Source organism: Schistocerca serialis, chromosome 4, assembly GCF_023864345.2.
Source record: "Schistocerca serialis cubense isolate TAMUIC-IGC-003099 chromosome 4, iqSchSeri2.2, whole genome shotgun sequence".
Lineage (NCBI taxonomy): Eukaryota > Metazoa > Arthropoda > Insecta > Orthoptera > Acrididae > Schistocerca > Schistocerca serialis.
Window position 1 is genome coordinate 473,830,769 of NC_064641.1, and position 21,062 is coordinate 473,851,830.

Consider the following 21,062-nt stretch of genomic DNA (forward strand, 5'->3'; position numbering starts at 1 on the left):
ATGTATGGGTGTGTACATTGAATGAATTATGAATGCGATCTCTGTGTGAATTCAATGTATGGCTGTATACATTGAATGAATTACGAGTACGATTTATGTGTGAATACAATTATGGCTGTATACATTGAATGAATTACGAGTAAGAACTCTGTGTGAATACAATATTCATAACGCAATAAGATATCTCTATCTTAAGCACCACGTATGCACCGTGTAATGGAGAAATTTTCATCACACAATTGCAACGGCTTCGCCGTGTTTGAAAACATGAGAACGGGCACCAGCTGGCTTCTCCGTAATTGCCCCCTGCCGTACGATAATTTACCGTGACAAAACTCGTAAGCTTCCCTCTGACAGAGATGAGCCACAGGACACTTAGCGCTCTGCACAGGTCTGTAGTAAATAAATTATGCTGTGGGTTGCTGACTTCTTTTGAGCACGAGGAAAAAACACCACCCACTCTCGAAGTACAAGATATCTTCATGCAGCTTTGCCACACCCCACCTGCTACCAAGTGCACCAACCTCGATTAACACATAACCACAATTAACTCGGCATTTATCCGTGTTAAGTGCAAAATTCTAATGCGTGACCTCGATCAAAGTTAAACGAGGGATCAAAGTTAAACGAGGGAGGGTTAAACTTGACCGTGGCGCATGCTTGGTTTTTTCGAGATGACCAGGGTTTTGTAAGCGCACAGTGTGAAGGTCATGGCGCGTTTCGACCTACTGAGACAGACTCAAGGCATTTATACTGTGCCCTGTACGTAAGATGAACGTGGGAAATTTATTAATTTATGAGTCAAACTGACCGGAAATAAAATTAAATTATGCCTCCATATGTCACCAGACAGCTTTTTTTCTAAAGAGGAGACAACAGACAATCGAGTTTTGTAATTTTGTTTATAACTATGGTTCGTGGAGTTTAAAATTCAGCTGTACCTCTCCCAAATCAGGTCGATGAACTCTCAAAAGTCTCGAGAAAATCGACTTTTATGTTTTCCGATCATGTTTAATATGCTAAAGTAAGTTATTAGACGAACAGTGTGGCTGTCTGGTAGAGTTCTTGCTTGCTGGATGGAGGAAAGGCGCTGGGTTTTGTTCGGGTGGATTCAATTTTTTAAACAAAGATGCATGTCCTAAGAGCTTTTATGTGGGGCGCGAAATAAAAAAGATAGAAAGAAATTTTATTTTTAATTTTTAACTATACAATCTTGATTAACAAACTTATATAGATGATCGATAATTAAGAATTTTCGTTTGCAATGGAAACCGAATTTTTGTGTGCAGTATACAGTTAGAAGTAAGAAGACGTTCATTTTGCATAAAATGACAGATATCTTAATTGTCATATATTTGAGGAATTTTATACTTAAATGACGCAGGTATGCGAACTGAATGGAAAAATTCAAACCAGTATTGACCGAAGCGAGACATGATATTTCTTTTTTTATACTGCAGTAGTCATTTCTTTTATTTTTAAGATCTGATGCATTCGAGAAGTTTATCAATCTCGTACTTCGAAATTTTATTTCTCTTTCTTCTATTTCGCCAAACGTAACCGAACAGACAAGTAGTGAGGTATAAACACGCTTCCGCTTGTTAACAAACGTGAGTGCATATGACAAGACGTCACTCATCAGCAGTTGTTTAGAAAACCTATGTATATGTGCGGTCATGTACGAATTAATCCCTCTATTAATGTCTTTGCATCTCCTGGACCTCTCCCATTGCATACGTAAAGCGGTTTACTTTTAATCGTGGTCACAGGACTTTGGATACCTAGCTTTTTTTTACCAAGATTACTGCACTCTGGCAACAGGCCATTACGATGCTGCTAACTCTTTGCCCAACGCCACGGCGTTCAACGTCCCAGTCTCTTTTCCTCGCCTGCCAGACGTCAATGGACTGTCTACCCCACCAGGTTGCACGCTGCTTCAGTTCCCACGCCACCAGGTGTATCCCCTGGGGAGATTCCGAGTGCCAGAGCAGCGCTACCACAACCAGCGGGGCAGAGGGAGACAAATGTGTTGCGAAATTAATTTCACAGCACCCTGTATAGCCCACGTTGTAGGTACATGCAGAGCTTTGGCTGATGTGGCTGGCTGCATGCTGACAACACTGACCACCGCCATAGGAATCTGTCTGTTACAAAGTTATTTTAATCGAAATATACAGCTATACATAAAAAATTCCAATTAATTTTAATTCTCATTAATCCCAGTGATGATTGCAAATGCGCATCATGTTTCGATTTCATTCTGTGACGATTTTCTGTTCTATTAAATAAAAAAAAGTATTTGTAAAATGACTAGACCGCAGTTCTATTGTATAATTAAAGCATGATGACTAGTTTAGGTTGATTTGTAAAAGTATCTTCAGCTCGTTCAGACCAAAAAAGGTGTTGAATAGGGATTTAAAAACGTCATCATTAGCTACAGTCATGTAGTGACGTGCATTAGTATTTTGTCAGCTTTTGCGTAGGCCCTAGTCACACGACCTTTTTTTTAGCGAGGTTATGGTGTATAATCTGATTTGCTCTCGCTGAAGCTTTTAATTACAATCTGTCGTGGTTTTGTTGGCTCTTAATATGAAGGCATGTGTTGCATCACTGTAGCTAATGATGATGTTTTTCAGTGCATATTTAACTCGTTTTAACGACTTGAACGATGTGAAGATGGTTGCAGAAAGTAACAGAACCTATTCATCACGCTTTAATTGTGTAATGAAAATCGTGATCTATGCATTAATCGTTTCATACATCAAAACAATTTCATTTAATTAATTACTTAGAGACCACTGTGCCCTTGATGACAACGTCAGGCGGCTCCTTCAGATCTGTTTTAGGATGGAAAAATATTAACGTAAAAAAGTCCAATGTAAACTAATTACAATCTTAAACATGGCTGTAAATTCAGCAACTGTACGACAGTAAATTTAGAGAGGCTGACAGAATCAGCCAATCAAAGAAAGGTTTACTAGAATTCTTGACCCATATTTCGACAGTTTTAAAATTGCCTTCTTCAGGAGGTGTGATGGACATCGTTGCACCCCATGGTGATAAAAGACATTTATTCCATGAACTTTATGAGCATGTGATGTAACAATGACCACTATACTTTCTGAAGAAAATTATAAAATTGTTGCAGTCTAGTTGGTTGGCTGATTATTTCAACCACTCCAAGTAAACATATAAGGCAGAGCTCTGCTTCCAGCTCTGCGTAGATATTAAAAGTTGGCTAGAATGATACAGTGGAATGTCAGTATGTAAATAAATCTATGTATCATAAAGAATTGCACGAATGCAGCGACATCCTGGAAGTCCAGTAATAAAAACCATAGTATAATATCCAGCGTGTTTAGATTTCGTACACAAACTGCCGACTAATAGGACTGTTTGACATCGTATTACAGTGCAATCACGCAGTCACGATAGCAGAACACTAATTTCGGCTGGTGTCGTGACACAAAGGAATAAATCTAATAAACACGTAATAATATTTGTGATGGTTATAAATTACGATCGACTCCTGTTTTTAGAGTATTATATACAATGACGAAATACTAAAATAATAAAAGCGGAATAAAGTACTATATAGGATCATCAAAAACACTCTGAAAAGTTTGTAAGGGTGTTACAGGCAGTTTGTACTGAGAAATAATTGTTCAGAAATATATTCGATATGTTACACTATTTCCGAGTTGTCGTCAAACGAGTTCCTTTCTTAGTTTTCTAAAACCGAACAGGAAAGCAACTCAAACATTAAACATGAGACAATAGGAAGGATTGAATCTATGCTGAAAGCCAAGCAGTCTAGTGCGCTACCAGATGCGCTGAGAGATCAACTGACACTAATTGCATTCGCCGGGCCGCTCGAATTTGTGCGTGCAACGGCCTGATTGGATAACTTCAGTGGTAATTAACTCGGAAATGGTGCTTTGTAAAGAAATTTTTCTACAATCATTTCTCAGCACAGCTTACTTTGCAATTTTGAGATCGTTTCTGACCACCCTGTGTAATCATATGTAGACGAAGGTTCAAAATGGCTCTGAGCACTATGGGACTTAACAGCTATGGTCATCAGCCCCCTAGAACTTAGAACTACTTAAACCTAACTAACCTAAGGACATCACACAACACCCAGTCATCACGAGGCAGAGAAAATCCCTGACCCCGCCGGGAATCGAACCCAGGAACCCGGGCGCGGGAAGGACGAAGGAATCTGGTAACATGGAAAAATAGTTTCATCCAAAAGAACACTTTAACACACGTGAAGAGATGACACACGGACTGTGTCTTTACAGTCATTTTAGCGTCGCTGTATTTGCGAGTGGAACAGGAATGACTCTGCCATGTATCGTATGTTGGCTTCTGACGTATTTATGTAGATGTAGATTTATAGTTTGTTAGTGTAGAGTTTTACCAAGGAGATCCGAGTTGCGCCAATTAGCCACCAAGTGAGACCATTTACCGAAGAGCTAGGTAGAATGGAGCGCAGTGTTAGCGATTGTCGCCAGCGTGGCGCAGCTCGTTCAGAAGGGGCTGTACTTCTCTAGACGGTGACTTGTACTAACCATGAGAAATCAGTGATGGCGATAGTTAGTTCAGTGTTTGTTCATCCATAGATTTAAAAATTATATCGGACGTGTCATCTGAATTAAAAAAGTAACAGTTTTTAAAAACGCAACTTATTCGTACTCCTAATCAAATGCTTATAATATTTTGGCTCATCAATGTAGTTACGAACAGATGATAACAGATTACATACCTACTCTGGTGAAAGAGTTCGGGGACCACACAAAATTTCGATGTCTAACTTGATAATAATTAATATAGCGTGATGCGCAACTAAGTTTTTGGTTCTCACTGTGATGGCGTTATCATTGCGCAGTGTCCATACTTAACGACAGTTACTTTAGGAAGAGAACGAGCTTTGCGCTCGCTTGCCTTATAAGATCAAAGATTTGTTTTATAACAAGCATTGCACTGAAGCTCCTAAACCAGTACAGGGACCCAGCATGTCACCCTGGAAAACGTGAATGCATACCACAGTGGACGATCATTGGGCTTCAACGCTTAGACCGTTTGCACTTTGTACGCAAAATGGCGTAACCGTTTATGTAACACTTCATGGACAGCCGATCTTGCTTCTTGCATCCCGTGATCCTCGACAAATTGTCTTCTGATAATTAAGTTTAAATGCTACCTGCACACGTGCGTCAATACAGGGGGATGTCACTTCAAGAAAGGTCTTTGACACTGCCTGTCTCTTTAAAGTTTTGAAACACCTCATTATTCTGGTTTTTACTTCTGGTGCCCTCCCAAATTGGCGCCGATAACCTCCCTGTGCCATTGTCACAGATATGGTTTAAGTTTACATAGCAACACACACTGCCTTCTCTTGGTTAGTCGCCATTTTTATGCGCCCCAGGTCAAATCTACAACGAAGGACAGAGGAAGAAATCTTTGAGAGTTGCTAAATGTTGTGGAACAAACACGACTACCTGTCTGTAATAGTATCCAAGTTATGATTTTTTTAAATTGATAAGGGATTTCAAAGACAAGCTGTAAACTCTTCAGGAACAATACAAAAACTAAATGGGGGATATCTGGCTAAATGAGGCTGGATTTCATAGCGAACCATTTGCTCAACGACTTCAGTATTACTATTGTAAACAAGAAAACGCAGCACTGGTCGTGGGATGTTTGAAGTCATTTATTACAGCAAATTGATGTCAATCACTGTGTCATATAGCGATAAGCAAATATACGTTTTGTTTTGAGATTTGTAGAAGTGTTGATATGAGTATCGGAGGGATGAAGCGTTTAGTGCGCTCATAGTTGTAGGTATAGTTACGTTTGTAGCTGTAGACTGTGGCGGACGTCAAGTGGCTGGCCGTGCTACTTGCCGCGAGCCGTACGCCCCTCATACATATGTAACCAGCCTCACAAACACAACGACAGGCGCGAGTGGGCTGTCCCGCAACACACTACCGTATCTGCTCCGCTTGCGGCCGCATACCCACACAGCTGGGAGCGTTACGAGCAGTATAAAGATGTGCTCGGCACTGGAGAGCCAGAGTCTGTTCTCTACCGCCCAACCCCTGGGCAGCTAACCAGAGCGACTCCGCAGCAGTCTCCTGTAATTCATTCGTGGAGACGCTACTAGATAATTTGCTGCAAAACTGCAGTGACAGCTATGTATCTATTGTAATAAACAGTCTTAATCGCGTTTATTTACTCTTGAGCTGTATTAGTTAACACACCATCATCAGAGAAGTCTAAGGTAGACGAGAGATATGCGTTGTATCAGGTTCCATGGGAGTATCGAACGAATCCTACTTGGTGATCGATAAAGTCGGTGTAATATTTATAAAATGCCGATTACAAAATTTACAAACAAAAAATTGCAAAACACGAAAAAAATTAAGCAAATAGACAAATAACTATCACATCACATAGAAAAGTTCTCATCGACAGCGAGAAACTCCTGTACATAATGGGAATGTGCCACAAGGAAACCTTTGAACTTTGATTTGAATATTTGAGGTTTCACCCACTTTTTTCAGTTTTTTTTTGGAAGTCCACTGAAAATGAAATCTGCTGAATATTGCACGCATTTATTTACAAATGATTGCGGAAGTATTATCCAATTGTATATAGTTTTTCCGTCTAAAGGTCACTGAATGATAACTGCAGTGTTCTTTAAATGAACTGATATAGCAGAAAATTCAATACTGGAATATAAGTACAGGTACGGAAGAGTTAGCACTGTGAGACATCTGAAAAACAGCCTATACGAAGTTCGCTATTAGGCACAGCTAATCGGTCTGGCCGCCCGTTTCTGGTCTAAGAATATCCTAGGTGAGTCTATAGAGTTGTCCAAAGATAAAACACCATACGTGATAATACTCCGGAAAGTAAGGAAAGGGAACAAGCCTTCGTGTTTCGGTATCAGACACAGCACAATAATACCTACACTGATTTAGCAGCATTCAGTTTCTGCACAAAATTTTTAATGTGATACTTCCAAAAAACTACCCCTTTGATCTCAGTCTTCAGAATTTATAATGATCGACTGTTTAACCACATAAGGGTAGTAAAATTTCACTTTTAGAAGAATTTTGTACTAGAAACTGTATGCCCTGCATTTTGCTGGAGTTAAGTGGCAATCGATTCTCTGAAAGCCACGCCCTGGTGTTACTGACAACACTATTGGCAACAGCGTTGAAATTACCCTCCATGTCTTTCACACGAACGTTTGAACCGTCTGAAAAGAAGCAATTTGTTGACTCATATGTCATGTTAGGATACATGATCGATTTACTTCAAGAAAAACAAGCGACTGAGAACAGAAGCATCCGACATTTCTTCCACCACCCCCCCTTCCCCGCCCCCTCACGTTACACGACCTCATTCAGTGTCAAAGCTCTTCCATGTTCCCAGATTCCCTAAAATGATGTAGACTATTGTTGACCTTCTTCCCTAATTCCATAATGTTCCAGCACGTGCAAAAGTATTGCATCGGACAAATGCTTTTGATAAAAAAAATAAAGGAAAATGCTTAGTATTTTCAACCTACTGTTTAACCCTACTACTGTCTCACATATAAAGTAATAAATTGCACCTGTCAAGTGCTGAGAAGACGTTTAAAACAACATGTACGTTCACGAAAAAGCGATTTGCAGATGCAGTGGTCCATTATTCCAGCCAGGAAGTATTATTGCATTGTTACAAGCGCTGCTTACTAATTCAGTAACGCTCAACTGCTAAAAAAGTCTATAACGTTGTGCTACTTCCGTACAGGCAATTACTAGCAAGAAAAAGTGAACTCTGATGTCTCTAGATTGAGTTAGACCATAGAGGCAAGTAATTGAAATTAATTTTACTACCTTACATCAGATTCTGTTTATATAGTGATTCCCAAATGAGCTATGTTCATTGGTCACATCTATATGTATACTCTGCAAAGGTTTGTGAAGTGTACAGCGAGAAGTACTTCCTAAAATAAGTTTTTTGTGACATATCTTCCTGTTCAGTTCAAGTACAGAGTATGATGAAGGATTGTTTGAACACATTTAGGCGCACCGCAAGTAGTTTGTGGTTGCCTTTCTTCGCATGCGTTCAGTATCCTTTGTTAGTCTTCTTTGGTATGAGTCTCACACAACCAATGTTCTAAGATAGGTCGCAAAGTCTTTTGCAAGCGAATTGTATTTTTCTAGTATCCTGCTGATGTACCATTTCTGCTATCTGCTTTACCTATGTCTGAGCGTACGTTACCATTCCAGTTCATGTTCCTGCGAATTGTGTATCCAGATATTTCACCGAGTATATTTCTGATTCATTGATATTGTAAACCATGCACGTTGTAGAGCATGTCTTGTCGTCTTCGGTGATCATACACCCTATTAAGAAACATATCTCACCTTTTGTAATGTCTATGGGACCATCATAAATCGCAGTGACTTCAATGTAATATTGTCTTTCAATAAAAGTGTCATTTCTGTTCGTCTCCTTATGCATTGCTTTCAGTTACTGTCTGTACTATCCTTCAGCAGTTCTTTCAATGTATGGTGCACGTTTCGTCGATCTATGTTACTTCGCAGTAACACATCATGAGGAAGTCACTTTCGTTCTTTCAGCTTTGTACACTATGGTGATTCAGCTGCCCCTTCAGCGGTCATCTTGTGCAACCTGCAATGCCATAGCTGGCCTTCATAAACAACCTGCAAGGTTTTGGTATTCCTTCTTTGCTACTTGCAAACTATTAATTCTACAGAAAAAATGGACAGGACGTTTCCGTACGAAATGTGATGTAATTGAAAGTAGTTAAAATCTTTAAGCTATAGGGAGAGACGTGTAATATGCAATGTGTACAAGAGCCAAAAGTGAATAGCCGGCCGGAGTGGCCAAGCGGTTCTAGTCGCTTCAGTCTGGAACCGCGCGACCGCTATGGTCGCAGGTTCGAATCCTGCCTCGGGCATGGATGTGTGTGATGTCCTTAGGTTAGTTAGGTTTAAGTAGTTCTAAGTTCTAGGGGACTGATGACCTCAGAAGTTAAGTCCCATAGTGCTCAGAGCCATTTGAACCAAAAGGGAATAATAAGACTGAACGACCAAGAACGAAGTGCTAGCATTAAAAATGGTGAAAGACAGGCATGTAGTCTGTCGCCCCCACTGTTCGAACTGTACATCGGAGAAGCAATGATGGAAATAAAAGAAACGTTCAGGAGCTGGACTAAATTTCAAGGTGAAAGGATATCAATGATTCGATTCGTTGATGACATTGCTATCCTGAGAGAAAGTAAGAACAATTATATGATCTGCTGAATGGAATGAACAATCTAACGAGTACAGAATATGGCCCGAGAGTAAATCGAAGAGAAAGGAGATTAATGAGCAGTAGCAGAAATGAGAACAGCAAGAAACTTAACATCAGGACTGGTGGTCACGAGGTAAATGAAGTTAAGGAATCTTACTACCTAAGCAGCAAAATAAGACGGACGGAGCAAGCAGGATATCAAAGGTAGACTAACACCGGCAAAAAGGGCATTCTTGCCCAAGGGAAGCCTACTAGTTGCAAACATAGGCCTTAATTTGAGGAAGAAATTCGTGAGAAAGTACTCTGGAGCACAGCTCTGTGTGGTAGTGAAACATGGACTGAAGGAAAACCGGAACAGAAGAGAATGGAAAGATTTGAGATGTGGTGCAACAGATGAATGTTGAAAACTAGGTGGACTGATAAGGTAAGGAATGAGGAGGTTCTCCACAGAATCGGAGAGGAAAGGAATATGAGGGAAACACTGACAAAGAGAAGAAACAGGATGATAGGACATCTATTAAGACATCAGAGAATGACTTCTATGGCACTAGATGGAGCTGTAGAGGGCAAAATCTTTAGTGGAAGACAGAAATTGGAAAATATCCAGCAAAGAATTGAGGACGTAAGTTGCGAGTGCTTCTCTGAAATGAGAGGGTGACAGGAGAGGAATTCATGGCGACCCGCATCAAACCAGTCAGAAGAATGATCTCTCTCTCTCTCTCTCTCTCTCTCTCTCTCTCTCACACACACACACACACACACACACACACACACACACACACACACACACAAAGAACTGGGATACGTTAGAATTTTAACTGGGAGACGTTTGCGCTACAGGCCGTCGTTTTTGGCTTACGCAAGAAAGACGTACAAAAGAGGCCTTAAACACATTCCCGCTCCCACGCTCAGCCCCCGCTGGTCGAGGTTTCTAGCATGCTGTTCGTGACACTCCCTTCGACAACTGTCCAGAAATTTGTCATTGCACGAATTATTTCCCAAATACGACTTTCTTATCTTCATTGATTATCATTATTAGGTCACCAGCTTAGTCGAGTAGTTACAAACTCTAAAACTGACGTTTATGCGTACTTTGCCTAATGCTGTTACGAATTTTAGCAGCATAAAATAAACAATTACATCGTTGTATTCGTCTGGCATTCTGACTACCTAATTAGTGTGCTTGTAAGGATTACGTTTGGATCGAATTGTCAAGGTTATTAGTTTTAGCATAACGTTTACACAAGTCGTTTTTCTTTCATTACCCTCACGTGCAAGTTTAAGTTAACGATGTTAAAGAAGTAGACGACAATGCTGGTGGCTTAATAAGGGAAGTCAGTGAAGTGAAGACCAATAAAGGTGGAATGTCGGGAGTAGCTCGAGTAGTCGGAAATATTTGTACAGTGGAATTATGGAGTGCCAGGAACAACATACTAGAAATCCTAACTTGGGATTGAGGTACTTTTGAAGGTCACTGTTGTACGTTTTTCTTGAGTAATGCGAAAACCATGCCCTCCATCGATAAAGTATCTCGGTACAAATTTAATGACACTAAATTTCCTACAAAAAGTTCCTGCTCATTTATTCTGTTGGACTAAGAGAGTGTACGTAGCGAGCGAGAGACTATGAAAATCTCACACGTGATTTATGAGGGTCAGCTATAACATTCCGGGTTGCATAAGACGTCAGCTGAATCAACATGTATGTGTGTAAAAGATGGAAACCGTACGGGATCTCTCTTATCTTTCCGTTTAAACATCTTTATCTGACACGTTAGTCTTTCAGTATCCATTCTTATTGATGATCAATCCATTTGTTTTCGTTTTCGTTCACTTTTTTTTCACATTACAGATTTTATTTTTCGAGTGTTTTCAGTCCGTATTGTATTCATTCATCTGTCTAGGAAATCACATTTATGCTCCTTGGATTTACTTTCTCGTTTTTATTAAATACTCGCGATTCAGTTCCATAATAATATTATTACTGGCACTGCGACTATTTTACGAGTATAAACATCGCATCATACCTAAGGTTAATAATTCCTAATAATTGCTACACAGATACTTAAATATCTAGTCAAATTAATCTGCTTAACCTGCATATTCATACGATATTTTAGATTCAAGATAAAACTCTTGGCTTTTTAAAATTGTTTTTCGTTAAATATCACTTAGTTCTCAATAAACATTTGCTATTGACTTAGATTTATCAGACTATATCTTCATATTATATTTTGTACCTAGTTTAGAGAGTATATAAATTCATTTTTGTAAATTATCTCCTCTTGAAATAATCAATGTGAGATCATCAGCATGTAGAACAGATTTTAGCTTTACCGAATTGTTTAGTGGTACCCCAGTGTCTAGCATACAGTTCCAGCTGTGTTATGCAGTGTCAGTGTTAACATTTAACGGTGTAGGGGAGAAACTACAGCCTTGTGTTGCCGCTTTATTTGTATTGGTTCTGTACATATGCTTTCACACGTGTTTGTGTTGTACTGTGGGTATATGTAGTTTATCACACGGTGAACAAGAGATAGTCATAAGGTTTTAATTGTCACCTCAGAAACAAAGCAGAGTTACGCAGTTAACTGTTGCTCTTGCGGGTAGATGTCTGCAGTCATGGTATGCATTGATACCTCCGCGGCAAAGTACCGTAAGCCGTTACTAGAAGATCAAGAACGAATTGGCACAGGCCCGTGACAAAATGGAATATCGTGCTGCAAATCATTTTCTGCGTCTGAAGGAAAATATTGCTGTAATAATCCATGCTTAGTTGGTTTTAGTGTATGGCAGCAATGCACGTCATCTGTCACTGTCGTTAGGAGGAACAGAAATACCCGTTGTGGTCATTTGGGTCTGAATGGCAAGAGCAAAGTGGCATACCACGTCTCAGCGCAGAACGAGGCATTGCGAGAGCGGTGGAGGCCAAGGTAATCACTTTTCAGTATCCCGTGACGCACTTTGAACAAGATAAAGTTCTGCACCCGCTGGATTTCGTGACAGCTTAGATCATGACAGTGCTTCAGCTCATTCTGTGCAGAACAAAGTTATAAATGTTGCTATTTTAGTCCAGAAAATTATGCATCGCGCGCCCGTTCTCCTGACATTTCTAACAGTGACTTCTTCCTCTTTCTCAAATGAAGAAGCCATTGCGTCGAAGACGTTCGCAGAATGACGAGACTGTGATATCCGAATTGGAAGGCTTCCGGAACTCAGAAGATGTATACTTTAACGCTCAAGGTCTCCATCAAGTCGTCCATATTTGGTACAGATGTGTCAAACTGAATGGTGAATGTGGAGAGAAAGACTAACACCGTCACCATATTTTACAGATGGAGCTTGAATCTTCCGATGTTATAATTAAAGCTCCTCCTACACGTGTGACAAACTTTCATATATTGTGTTTCATTTTTAAATGTATTTCGGTTAATTTTGAAATCGCTGTTGGTTCATCAGCTATCTATAATTGTCATTCCTTGTCCAATTGTAAAGTCTACCGGGTCTTCTGTTTGCACGATGCCCTTCACACTTCTGCCAAATTAGGTGACTCCAACTGTATTAATAGTAACCTATGAGATTTCGCAGTCAGTGTAGTTATCTACAATTGAGTACACTTGAAGGAAAAAAAAGAAAAAAAAAAAACGCTGCAGAAATATTCAGTCACATCTTGATAAGATTTGAAAGTGCTGCAAAGCTTAACAACTTGCTATAAAAGTTCTTAAATGTCAAATCGTGCACTTCACAAATTGAAAAAATGTGGTAAAGGCCCTCAACAACTTGGATTACAGGTGGAGCTGTGGATTCCCCTTTAACTGAGTTGCTTAGCTCACAGGTCAAAGGAAGGAAGAACATCCAATAGCACATGCTCAGAAATGTATTATGGTCTCTTACCATGCACTGGGAGACCATACTAAAGGTGCCTGAAGATCTAGTATGTGCAAAACTGTATGCAGTGCACTTTAGGAATACAATAGCGTATTTTGATCAAAGTTATATTACAGCAAAGGTGACCTCGTTAATCCTGTCAGTCAAATGTCGTTTTATCAAGAATGGAGAAAGGAATCTGATGTGCTCTCTCGTATGAGATCCCTTTCTTCCCAAAAGAAGAGATCTGGAGAGAGTGCCGTCTATGTAACTTAAGATGTTTAGCTTCGCGATTTGTACTTGATCTCCCGCTAGCTGAAAATTTGTGTCTTTTGTTGCATCGCACTGTTTCTTCGAAACGAAAGTATTGCAGGATAAGCTGAAAAGTTCTCCACCTGTTAGTAAACAATGTTTCCAGGCAAAAATTTAGCTATTTTTCGTGTTATATTTATGGTCAGAATTGCTAGAATTGCTCCTCAACCAAGATTGATTCTGGATGATCTGGGTAAAATACCATTAAATTTTTTGGATATGGGAATAACTGAAAAGCACACGAGGACAAATTCGAGGATAGGGATTTCTGTCGTAAGGGTCCCCATTGACAATGCTACATTGTGAATTGGCAGTTTCAATTTGCTCATAGCGACCAGTCCTCTCGTTGCTTACTACTTCATCCTGTTTTTCCTGAAAGCTTGTGTAACATTCTCCAGTTATTTTTTACTCTCTTCGCGTTATTTAGTAGTAACGATCACTAATTTTACCCCAGAATACAGTGATCTATAATTTCTGTGGCAAGTCTGTTATCCTTAGCCATTTTATTGGTTGAGAACCAACAACATCCACTAACCGCTTTGGTTGGTGTTTACTTTCTACCCTGGAAAGGAAACTCACGTTTCACAAATGCTTCGTGTAATCAGCTTCATTATCTTAATGGGTTTGTTTTATTCATTTACACATTTTTCTTCAATCAACATTAAGCAAATGAATCACCAATGTGGGCAAACCTGTTTCTTAATTATTTCTTTTCTGCGTTAGATACTCTGTTTTCGTACAACTGTGTCGACAACTGTTTCAGCCAGCTTCAACTGCCTATCATTTTGTACTATGTTACGATACAATCTTTCTTCTACTTTTCAAAGTAAATTATAGTATCTTGGCACTTGGTTTCTGAGTTCTGGGTTTTATGTATCGGACAAGGAGTGTTCCACGACCACTTATCGGCTGCACCTGCCGATCAATAATTATTTAAATAAAATTAATTTTTAATTTATAACTGTTTAAGCCGAACTAAAAAGTCTACAGCAATATCTCCTAGCCTCGCTTAAATTCATAGCACCATACAAAGTGTTTTGAAAATTTGTGATTGTAAATTTTTAATAGATGTCAAAATACTTGTAAGACTGGAAACGAAAAGTGTGGGACACATGCAATTGATAACAGTAAGGAGGTGAACTATTTATGCATCAGTTATGTATGGAATATACCTTACGATTTTCGTTTTAGATCTTACAAGTATCTTCACACCTATTAAAAATTCACAATCACAAAATTCAGCAATATCCGCGTGGGGCTAGGAATCTCTCTGGAGCCGGCCGCGGTGGTCTAGCGGTTCTAGGCGCGCAGTCCGGAATCGCGCGACTGCTACGGTCGCAGGTTCGAATCCTGCCTCGGGCATGGATGTGTGTGATGTCCTTAAGTTAGTTAGGTTTAAGTAGTTCTAAGTTCTAGGGGACTGATAACCACAGTAGTTAAGTCCCATAGTGCTCAGAGCCATTTGAACCATTTGAACCAATCTCTCTGGAACTAGAAAAAATTATTTTATATTGTTTAGTCTGATTCAGAAACGTGGTATATTAAAAGTTCATGTTTATTTAAATAATCATTTTGTGATTTTAGTCTTGTATGTGTGAATGTTTCAGTCAGCTCCCAACATTTTGATGAGATGACAGCTGAGGCATGTGGTAAACTTCAGGTTATTTCAGTTTATCTTCACCTGACTCAAGAAACATATTTTTGTGTCCTACGTCTGCTTCGCGAAAAGACAGTGACGGTAAAAATTAGAGAGGTTCCAGCTCACCCGGAAACTTCCTAGCAATCGATCTACCCACGAACCACTTGTTACTGGAACAATGAAAGGGGGAAATGTTAGTGGTACACAAATTACCCTCTGCCCCATACCAGATAAGAATTTTAGCTAATATTTCTTTGTCACCCAGTTCTGAGCTATGTTTAAAATGACAAATCTCTAGCTCAGCATGAAATTAGTTTAAAATCGAATGTATGCGGGCGTCCTGAAAACTAATGCGCTCGAATTCTTTGTTGCGTTCTCATTATCGGTTTAAATGTTAAATGTCATACATGTTACTCGCTTCGCTGTCACCAGTTGCAACCCTCTTCCACTAGAGGGCTCAGAATTGTAGCGTGTGTAACGTAACCACGTCGGTGCGTATGAAACAGCGTGTTGTAATCGAGTTTGTAACCGCAGAAAACGTGCCTTCAATGGCCCAGGTAAGTATGACGTATCACGTGAGCGTGTACAGGCAATCATCGCAGAACTACTGTGCAGAAAACTGTGTGCGCGGTGGGTACCTCCAGTGCTCACTCCTGTCGTGAAACAGAGGAGACTGGACATCTGTCAACATTTCCTTTTGCTTTTGGTGCGTGAGAGATCCTGAGCAACATTTTGAGGGCTGATGAAAGCCGGGTTCACCATTTTGACGCTGAAACAAGAGAGCATCAGTGGAGCTCCACCACAAAGGATCACCAACGTCAAGAAAGTCCAAGATCATGCCATCAGCAGACAGTCATCTTCACAGTGTACTGTGATGTTCAGGGTGTTTTGCATTTGGAAATCTAAAAGCACGAATTCGAAGTGTTCGTACGCACATCGAGTACCCTCTCCTTCAGCTTGACAATGCCACACCACACACAAGCGCTGAGATAGCTGCAACAATCTGATGCCTTGGATTCACAATCGTTGCTCGTTCTTCATACGGTCTTGAAGTCGCCCCATCTGATTTTCATCTGTTTCCAAAAGTTTGAGAAAACCTTCGAGGACTGCACTTTGAGAATGATGAAGAACAAAATGGTCTCTCTATGGGAGAAAGGCGTTCGTTACCAAAGTGACTATGCTGAGAAATAAAAATGTAGACATGAAGAATAAAGATGTTGAATGTTAAAAAGCTTTAAGAAAATAAAAATGTGTGTGAAATCTTATTGGACTTAACTGCTAAGGTCATCAGTCCCTAAGCTTACACACTACTTAACCTAAATTATTCTAAGGACGAACACACACACCCACGCCCGAGGGAGGACTCGAACCTCCGCTGGGACCAGACCCACAGTCCATGACTGCAGCGCCTTAGACCGCTCGGCTAATTCCTCGCGGCAAGCTTTAAGAGTTTCACAAAAATAATTCGGAGGCATTAAATTTCAGCACGCCCTCGTAAAATTTGTACTTAACAACAAGAAAGCTATCTAATACAATATGGTAAAAACACCGCGTAATCTCAGAAATGACCACTTGAAGGCCAGAAGGTTGGTGCAAGTGGATTTGGCTTGGTTCAAATGGCTCTGAGCACTATGGGACTTAACATCTTAGGTCATCAGTCCCCTAGAACTTAGAACTACTTAAACCTAACTAACCTAAGGACATCACACACATCCATGCCCGAGGCAGGATTCGAACCTGCGACCGTAGCAGTCCCGCGGTTCCAGACTGAAGCGCCTAGAACCGCACGGCCACAGCGGCCGGCGCAAGTGGATTTCTGCGAGTAGTAAGGACACTTCATGATTCTTCCCTAGAAATGGCAAGCAAAGGTTGTGAGCCCAATACTGTCTCAGCAAATCAAAGATTAGTATGATTACATTAATATACTAATAACTAAAACTAAATGTTGGAAAAATTCGGAGTAGGTATTAAAATTCATGGAGAAGAAGTAAAAACTTTGAGGTTCGCCGATGACATTGTAATTCTGCCAGAGACAGCAAAGGACTTGGAAGAGCAGTTGAACGGAATGGACAGTGTCTTGAAAGGAGGATATAAGATGAACATCAACAAAAGCAAAACGAGGATAATGGAATGTAGTCAAATTAAAACGGGTGATGCTGAGGGGATTAGATTAGGAAATGAGACACTTAAAGTAGTAAAGGAGTTTTGCTATTTAGGGAGTAAAATAACTGATGATTGTCGAAGTAGACAGGATATAAAATGTAGACTGGCAATGGCAAGGAAATCGTTTCTGAAGAAGAGAAATTTGTTAACATCGAGTATAGATTTAAGTGTCAGGAAGTCGTTTCTGAAAGTATTTGTATGTAGTGTAGCCATGTATGGAAGTGAAACATGGACGATAACCAGTTTGGACAAGAAGAGAATAGAAGCTTTCGAAATGTGGTGCTACAGAAGAATGCTGAAGATAAGGTGGGTAGATCACGTAACTAATGAGGAGGTATTGAATAGGATTGGGGATAAGAGAAGTTTGTGGCACAACTTGACTAGAAGACGGGATCGGTTGGTAGGACATGTTTTGAGGCATCAAGGGATCACAAATTTAGCATTGGAGGGCAGCGTGGAGGGTAAAAATCGTAGAGGGAGACCAAGAGATCAATACACTAAGCAGATTCAGAAGGATGTAGGTTGCAGTAGGTACTGGGAGATGAAGAAGCTTGCACAGGATAGAGTAGCATGGAGAGCTGCATCAAACCAGTCTCAGGACTGAAGACCACAACAACAACAACAACAACAAAATGTTGGAAGAGATAAAAAATAGCTTAAAACAGAGATAAATCGGATTGAGACGGGAAAACCAAAATTAAAGTAAATTAAATACTGCGTCGACGGGAAGGAGATGTTCATCCTTTGATTGGCTGGTACTTCTTAAGAAGTGCTTACTTTGCAGAGCGTGCCATCTGCCCAGGGTCCTTCCACATTTTCTAGTGGCAGATGATGAAGTTCGCTTTTAACGGATATTTGGTGGAACTGATTTCTGATGTAAGCTTGGGAGACTGATAAGACAGAGCGATATGTCATTTTGGTAGTTGGTAACGGAGATTAACCTCGTTTTGCCTGCTAAACGTAAGATACATTTATTGGGTTCGTGCATAAGTTCGTGACGTTTTTCCAAAGTTTAATAAACACTAGCTACACATAACAGAGACTTTAGTCATCGATAATACAGTCTACTTCACTATTTACAACAGTCTACGAACACAGTAACTTTTTTATTACGCGACTCTAGAGATTACGTGGTTCTGAGGCGAAGAATTCGTGGTTCGAGCCGTGTTCGGAGCTCATTTTCATCCGGAAAGGAAGTTCCTTTCATGTAGTACGACAGAAAGCGCAAAATATGAAAATCTAAGGGAGCAAAATCAGGTGAAGAAGGTGGGTGAGAAACGATTTTCCAGCCGAGCTCCGGGCGAGTGTTATCGTGGAGTGGCATTGTTCCCACAGTCTTCCTTGTCGTTGTTCTTGGATTGCGTCTGCAAGACGTCTGATTCGTTGGCAATAAATGTTATTAGTGATCGTTACACCTCGGGGAAGGAATTCGTAGTATATTACACAGTCGCTGTTCCATCAGATGCCTAAAATTATCTTATTATAAACGGTGCGATCAGGTCTCTGTACGGAGATCTGCTGCTTTATTTGGGTTCAGCCACTCCTTTCTTTCACTTATGTTAGCATAAAGACACCATATCTCGTCACCAGGAACGATACAGGAGTGGTCAGTGTTGTTCACGAGCTAAGTGACGGCAATCAAGCACAGACATACATATGGCCAACCGCCGATTTTTTGATTTTAGCTTAGAGCATGCGGTACCATATACACGATGTTTGAACCTTCCCCATTGCGTGAAAATGTGTCACGATGGTGGGTTGATGACATTTGCCAGTTCTCGACTACGGTGCTATGGATCATTATAGATTAATGCGTTTAACGATCTTCATCAAACAAAGAAGGTCTTCTTGAACGTGGCGGGTCACTAATATCAAAACGATCCACCTTAACAGGAGAAAACCATTTTCTTGCCCTGCTCAATCCAGTGGTATTATCCTCATACACGGTGCAAATGTTTCCGGTAGTCCACGCTCCGTCACCTTCTACTGAACTCATACAGAAGAACATATCGGAAATGTTCCCATTTCTTCTCTTGGCACTCCATTTTCTAGAGTCTACAGCCCCATTCAGTACCTCCAGACGACAAAATGACAATATGTAAATTCAAATAGCAACAGTGAGCTACCAATAAGCAATGGCTATAGATAAATAAACCCATAGCAACCGGATTACCAACATGCAAACCAAAACGATACGAACTTACAAAGCAACCTAATCTTTACCTGTTACATTTTATGAACAGAATTACTATGGATTGTGTGCTAAGAGATGCATAGTTTCAGACATAACCTTTAATGTATATAGCCACATGTTCTGTTGGAGAGCTCACTCCTCTTGCTATCAAATCGTAATCTGAACTGTGTGGTAATTCACATAATTTGAATCGATTTCCTGTTATTACATGTCGGCCGTTGCTTGCCAAGCCCAACTTACATGAAAGGAGATGAACTAAGCCTTACCTTATCCATATCACGTTTGTTTGCAGCCATTCCTTAGGTTTGTGGCGTCCTAACTATCTTCCAGCAAATCTGTTGTTTAGCTCTTGCACAACATCACGCGCAGACTGGCTCGGGTGCGCATCACGCTGCGTCCACATATATACTGTGGGTGACAAATACTCGATTTATCCTACCTGTTAGTGTACCTGCGAAGTAGTATGGGCCGCAGGGTAGAGAGCATATCTAGGGAGCTTGTCGTTTCGTGACACCAGCAAATTGGCATCTCGTGTACAGGTCGTTTAAAAGTCACATTGTGTTGTGCATTCTGGAAAATGATCAATGACCTATAAACCTCACACAAATGTGCAGTCCCACTCCAGAAAATCCGTCTGGACTTTTCTACCTCCATAATTAACATTAGAGGTATAGTACCTTTTTTACGGATTTGTGTCCTGTAAACTGTTTGTTCTGCAGTTCCCATTTTCTGTGACGTTTAATAAATATCTGTGAGGTCCACATCTGCGAAGTGTGAAGCGCGTAGGACCTTTCTGAAAAGTGGGACAATGAACTCCTACTAGAAGAACCGCCATCCTTCATTGCGATGGCTACGGACATCAACTGTCAACAGGTACTGTTATTTGCTTTCCTGCTTGGTTTGTAGTATTCAGCAAACCCTTTGTGTATGAAGAGGAAGTTTTGTTGCTCAAGTGGCGCAATTCATGTTGATCGCATTGTTTGCTTCATAATGACCTCTCCAAGATGTGGTTTGTCTGATGAAGAAATATTAAAACATTTTATTTCATTGTGAAATGATCAATTAATTCACTATATGAGCAATAAGCCAGACAAATTTGAAATAAAGTTTTGGCTTGCAGTTGATATAAATTCTAGACACCGGGTGAATCGTTTTCCTTACGTAGGCAAAGTTGAGCAGCGCCCCTCATGTGTTTCTCTTGCAGACCACTATGAAACATGTCTTAGGCAGGCCTTTCTTTCCGCGGGAAGAAATATTACATCTGGCCAATTGATCTACAGCCAAATGCCTAGCGGAAAGTTTGAAACGTGGGAGCACATGCATAGCAGGCACAATGAAGAAATCTAGAAGCGAGATTCGTCAATCGGCAAAATTTGCTGTAGCGTTTTTGCACACAGCTACACTTTATAACTGACGTGACATAACTATAACATTATATCAGGAACACAAAAATGTGTTTTACCTGAGTTCAGTGCACCAAACAGTTACAATCAATGAACGACATGCTAAAATGCTACCAAAATCAGTGGCGTACTACAGAAACACCATGTACGGCATTTAAGACATC